The sequence below is a fragment of the Apostichopus japonicus genome, chromosome 16, assembly GCF_037975245.1.
Source record: "Apostichopus japonicus isolate 1M-3 chromosome 16, ASM3797524v1, whole genome shotgun sequence".
Taxonomy (NCBI): Eukaryota; Metazoa; Echinodermata; class Holothuroidea; order Aspidochirotida; family Stichopodidae; genus Apostichopus; species Apostichopus japonicus.
The window spans coordinates 10,057,433-10,063,541 of NC_092576.1; the positions used below are offsets into that span (position 1 = coordinate 10,057,433).

At 39.2% G+C, this 6,109-nt stretch overlaps 1 long non-coding RNA gene across 1 annotated transcript; it reads left to right on the plus strand.

The window, feature by feature from the left end:
* Positions 1-54: 54 nt before the first annotated feature.
* On the plus strand, positions 55-5,136 carry LOC139983595 (uncharacterized). The gene is made up of 3 exons (XR_011798760.1): positions 55-1,139; positions 1,940-2,154; positions 4,374-5,136. It is a non-coding gene; the product is annotated as an uncharacterized lncRNA (long non-coding RNA).
* The last annotated feature ends 973 nt before the right edge of the window (positions 5,137-6,109 follow it).

Here is a 6,109-nt window from a genome sequence, read left to right on the forward strand (position 1 = left end):
TCAGAACAAAATAACATCGACTAAGGTAAATTTAGTTTCTGAAGTATGTTCACTGAAAAAATAAACTAGTCAATATTGCCACGGACTAACGTTAAATTAGTCTTTAACGTTAGTCAATGCACCCGGACTAGCAAAAATCTTCGTTTCATCGCTGCTTCTTAGTTAGTTTACACTGACTAAGGAAAATATAATCGCAGCTTAGTCGGTGGCGACGGACTAAGGTATTTTAACCCATGGACTAAGAACGATACGGACACCCGATTTACGCCATAATCGTAGCTTAGTCGGTGTCGACGGACTAATGTATTTTAACCCAATTCGATTCACTTCAATTTGGAAACCAAGAGGCAACGGCAGCTTGCTGGGCTTGGCATAGTTTCATACGATCACTCTAAGCAACTTTCAACCGTAAATCACCCAAGAAGGTCTTTAGAAGAATGGAGGTATTAACTGCATCATCGGCCTACCTGTTATTCCTTTAACTAGAAGGTAAAATTAAAGTTAATTGTTAGGCCACTGGCACTAGTACTGTATTATGGTTAGTGTAACGCTACCGTTGTCACGTTGGCGTTTCGCAATACACAAGTGCAATGACAGTGAGTAGCCTATAGGCTTCTACTGGGTACTGCAGTGCATTCTCAACACTAAAGTGTGCATTCTAAACACCAATTAACAATGTGTTATGTGTGTATTGGGCTAGATTGAACAGTGGCACATAATCTTCTAATTTATTCCCAAACAAATGCTGGAACTATAAGGCTCAATAGTTTATTTGAAGTCTACACTCATTTGGTAAAGATTTCCTGTAATTTCCCATGTGAATCTAAATGGGTAGGCTTTGTGATATTGAATAAGCAAGGCTAGACCTTCAAACGTACAGTCACAGTCGGCTGAACACATTATGTTGGCTAGTCAACGGTATTATATGTTGCGAGCAGTCAGGATGCACGCTTCAGTTCTATTTAACCTTTTCATTTATCATTTTTTAGTATTTAATTTCCGGTCACGCCCAGGAAACAATTGCGACATTCCTTCACGGTCGACTTGCTTACTGTAAGAAGTATTAACCGTTTTTTTCTCAGGAAAGCTTGATAGTCTGAAGTTATTATAACATGTGCTTTTAGTATACTGCCAAAAGAGTAAGTTGTTGTATTTGTATTGATATTTTATGTAGAAGTAACGGAAAATTTAGTATGTTTAGTTTGGTCTAATTGCACGTTTTTTTACTGTCCAATGTAGTGCAGGGTTCACTTGCGCGAATTCAAATTATTCTGTTTATGTGTATGTATATGCATCGATTCTTAGATTATGATGTTTTTTTGACATTTATTTGTAATTCAAGCATATCTGTTTAGTAGCAAAGTTTAAAGGTTAAGATTAATTAGTTTTCTCTTTTTGATCCTAGATTGAATGAAACTCATTGGCGTAAATAATAGATCAGATGATACAGTTTAACGTAGTTGCTAAAACTCTGGGTATTCTCTAGTCTTCGCCGGTCCATTATATACTTTAGTACTACTAGTAAGACTAAATCAAAACGACCGTAGACAAACTTAGTGTAACAAAGTACTGATTCTCCTCTAGCCTAGGTCTAAACAGGCTTGTTATGTGAGCAAGCAAAATAACAACTAAAAACGATTAGGCCTATAAATAAGTTGGCTCAGTGCATTTCTGTTTCTAAAATTTTATATTTTTAAAGATCATAAAAACAAACAAAGATTTTAGCCCATGTTTTATTATCTCTGTATTCTGGGCATTTGATTCTGGTTGCAATGGTGATGACACTCTCGTTCAAATTTTCAGCTTTATACAGTCTGCTTCAAACTTTGGGATTGTTTTTTGAGACTATAGTGGAAGCAAATCTCACATAACTTTGTGGTGACAACTTTATTTATTTTTTTTTTCAAATGATGAATACTTTGCTGTTTCTTTTTTCCAGCAGGAATTGAAAAGCCAAATATCTAAGTCAAGGGTGAGCTTTCCTGTGATGTACGACACCAGTGTGGAGGCAACAACAGAAGAGGAGAACTGTGTTATATATGGCTTAAAGACATGTTTTAAGATGATATATTGGTACCCTTCGCAGAACAAAAGAGTTTATCCAAGAGTCCAAAAAGCAAAGGAACAAGTACCATAGAGAAAAAAGATGGAAGAGTGAGTTTAACTATTGTACCCAACTGTTTAATGATATTTAAGATACTTTTCATAACCTGTTTTTAAAAAAAAACAGTCTAGTTTATCATTTACGTGCAAGCTTCATAAGTTTGGTCAAATTTTCACTGATCTGTAGAGCGGGAGTCCAGAGGGTTTGGTTAGCTGGGAAGGTAACCAATTGCCTGGTACATCACAATGTTCACAATGCATTCCTGTATATGAAACCTGACGACTGGCAAACCGACTGTGGTGGATGTGGCTGGGAGAGCAATTTTAAAGTCACCTAATAGCTAACCTAGAGCAGCTTTCATGGTAACCACATCAAAGTAAGAACAATGTGTCAGGTATGGCCCCAAGAGCAACAAATGGCCATTGCCAGTAATTATTGGTGGTGGGGTACCCCTGCCAGTGATCTATAATTGACCCCTCATGGCTGACCTAGGTCAGCTCATGAGGAAACCACTTGAAACCTACTGGAAAATGTTGGTTAGGACTTCAGATACAAGGGATGGGCATTGCCAGTAATTTTTATTGGTGGGGTACCCCTGCCAGCAGACCCCCAATATGCCCATCCCCTCATTGACCTAGGTGAGCTCATGATTTGACCAGTTGAAACCTACAGGAAAATGATAGGTATCACTTCATATGTAAGGATGGGCATTTCCAGTATTTTATATTGGTGGGCCACCACTGCCAGAGTCCGCCCATCCCTTACATATAGAATCCTGTTAATAATTTTCCAGTAGTTTTCAACTGGTTAAATCATGAGCTGACCTAGATCAATGAGGGGGGGGGGGGCTTTTTGGGGGTCTACTGGCGGGGGTACCCCACTAATATAAATTACTGGAAATGCCCATCCCTTACATATATATAGAGTCCTGCCAATCATTTTACAGTAGTTTTCAACTGGTTACCTCATGAGCTAATCTAGGTCAATGGGGGATGGGCATTTTGGGGGTCTACTGGCAGGGGTACCCCACTAATATAAATTACTGGAAATGCCCATCCCTTACATATATATAGAGTCCTGCCAATCATTTTACAGTAGTTTTCAACTGGTTACCTCATGAGCTAATCTAGGTCAATGGGGGATGGGCATTTTGGGGGTCTACTGGCAGGGGTACCCCACTAATATAAATTACTGGAAATGCCCATCCCTTACATATATATAGAGTCCTGCCAATCATTTTACAGTAGTTTTCAACTGGTTACCTCATGAGCTAATCTAGGTCAATGGGGGATGGGCATTTTGGGGGTCTACTGGCAGGGTTACCCCACCAATGTAAATGACTGGAAATGCCCATCCCTTACATATGAAGTGATACCTATCATTTTCCAGTAATTTTTCAACTGGTTATCTCATGAGCTGACCTAGGTCAATGAGGGAATGGGCATTTTGGGGGTCTACTGGCAGGGGTACCCCCCCAATATAAATTACTGGAAATTCCCATCCCTTACATATGAAGTGATACCATTTTCCAGTAGTTTTCAACTGGTTACATCATGAGCTCATCTAGGTCAATGGGGCATGGGCATTTTGGGGGTCTACTGGCAGGGGTACCCCACCAATAAAAATTACTGGCAATGCCCATCAGTTGTATCTGAAGCCCTAACCAACATTTTCCAGTAGGTTTCAAGTGGTTACCTCATGAGCTGACCTCGGTCAGCCTTGAGGGGTCAATTATAGATCACTGGCAGGGGTACCCCACCACCAATAATTACTGGCAATGGCCATTTGTTGCTCTTGGGGCCATACCTGACACATTGTTCTTACTTTGATGTGGTTACCATGAAAACTGATCTAGGTTAGCTATCAGGTGACTTTAAAATTGCTCTCCCAGCCACACCCACCACAGTCGGTTTGCCAGTCGTCTGGTTTCATAAACAGGAATGCACTGTGAACATTGTGATGTACAAGGCAATTGGTTACCTTCCCAGCTAACCAAACCCTCTGGGATCCCGGTCTATTGGGATCATTATTAGCATGATTAACATAATTATTAAGCTTTGAGAAATAACTTGGTGTTATGCTGTGCAAAGCTAATAATAATTTGGTAAAGCTGCTAATCCTGGCTTATAATTTGAGGGACCTAGATTTAAATGTATACCTCCCAATATGTTATAAAATTTTAATGTAAATGTATGTTTATGATAATGTGAGTTATCATGTGCTATATCTGTATCTGTGCTTACACGTATATCATATTTTCTGTGCACAGGTCAATAATGGTGCAGATTTTGGCTTCCTGAAGACAAGTGGGAGGCCATTTGTAGTTAAGAGAAACACTCTTTGTTTGTGAAGACTTAACTGGTGTCGATTTGGGGTACCACTTTAAAAGGAAAGTCATGAGGAGCCCTTGCCCAAGATTCAACTTTGCATTATTGTGCAGTGCTATACTTTTGCGATTCATGTTTGATCCATTAACTTGTCTTAACTTTGTTGGAAAAAAAATCAGATTTTCAGATTTTATTTACAGTGATTTCTTCTCTATCTGTCGAAAGTCAGCCTTTTGTAGACATCAGAAGTTTTATCAGAAATAAATACTGCCAACGTACACATTATTTGTGTTTCTTCTTCTCTCTTTTCTTTCAGTGATGCTAGTCAGTGAAACTAGTCGGGTTTAATTCTTTCAGTGAATCTAGTCGGTGCAACTAGTTAGTCGATACGGACTAAGAAAGGTTAGTCGGGAGAGGCACCATCCTGACTAATGTAAAACCTGCTATAAACTAGTCGGTGGCTCATATAAATTAGTCGGTAAAGACCGACTAATGTCACCAACTAATGTAACTGACTAATATACATTTACCGACTAAGAAATTGTTGATCGACTAAGCTGACGGACTAAGATGACCGACTAAGAAATCCAACTGACTAAGGAATAAATTAGTCGGTATAGCAACTGACCAAGGCTATGTTAGTCGGGAGAGGCACCAGATGGACTAACGTTATGTTAGTCGGTGAACCAATTTAAGTTTTCAGTGTTTGGTATGAATTAACATAATTGTCATGACTATTCATAAATTGATCCAACATGTTTATCAAAATATCGATATTATGATAGTCGGGGGCTGTCCTTGGCTAACGTGTAAGGGGTAACTTGTTAGGTTTAATTAAAAAAAACCAGCAAGAACGACAAATAACTACGTTAGTGTTTGATATAATAGATTGGCGAAGTTGCATCACGGGAACGAATTTGTCACAGGGCCCCTTTGCACAATGCATAATTTATTTTCATTAATCACATTAAAACAATTAATGACAATACACAATTCGTTCTCCCATATATCCCGGACTCCTCCATATTTTCACGACCCCCTTAATTTTATTGAGTTCCGAGGGACTATATAGCCTTACCCGACCCCCCCCCCCCTCCCCCTCTCGCTAGGCGTGACAATAGACACACACACACACTTTGTTGTCTACGACGGTTCTTCCATTGGCTATGGTACTGTTGTGTGTGTGATCACTGCTGTATGTAACCGTATGAGGATACATATTCAGTCTGTAAAATACAACTCACTCACTCGACAACTTTCTTCAGAATTTTCTTTAGCCTAACAATATGCTAGAATGGTCAACACGTCACAGCGGAAGTAACTCCCACCAATAGGGAACCAATTGGAATGCAAAGAAGAAGCACGTACGGGAATTTCAGATCATGACCTCATGACGTCACAGACCGTAGGAATTTATCGCCGCGTGCTGTGCGAGCGAAATCTTTCGTAGTAGTTTATCTATGTATTGCCCTATCACTGACTACTGCGGAAATATTTTTTTTATTTTATTAAATAACAAGAATTTTGTAATTCTATTGTCCCATCCTGTATACGATTGCCCTCTTATCAGGAATGTTTCTCTGTAACCGGATATTTTGTTTTGGGAATAAAAGTATAAAAATATTTCCGTACTTCTTATAGCTTGGTTGAATACAAAACTACTGAGACCCCGAAGTCA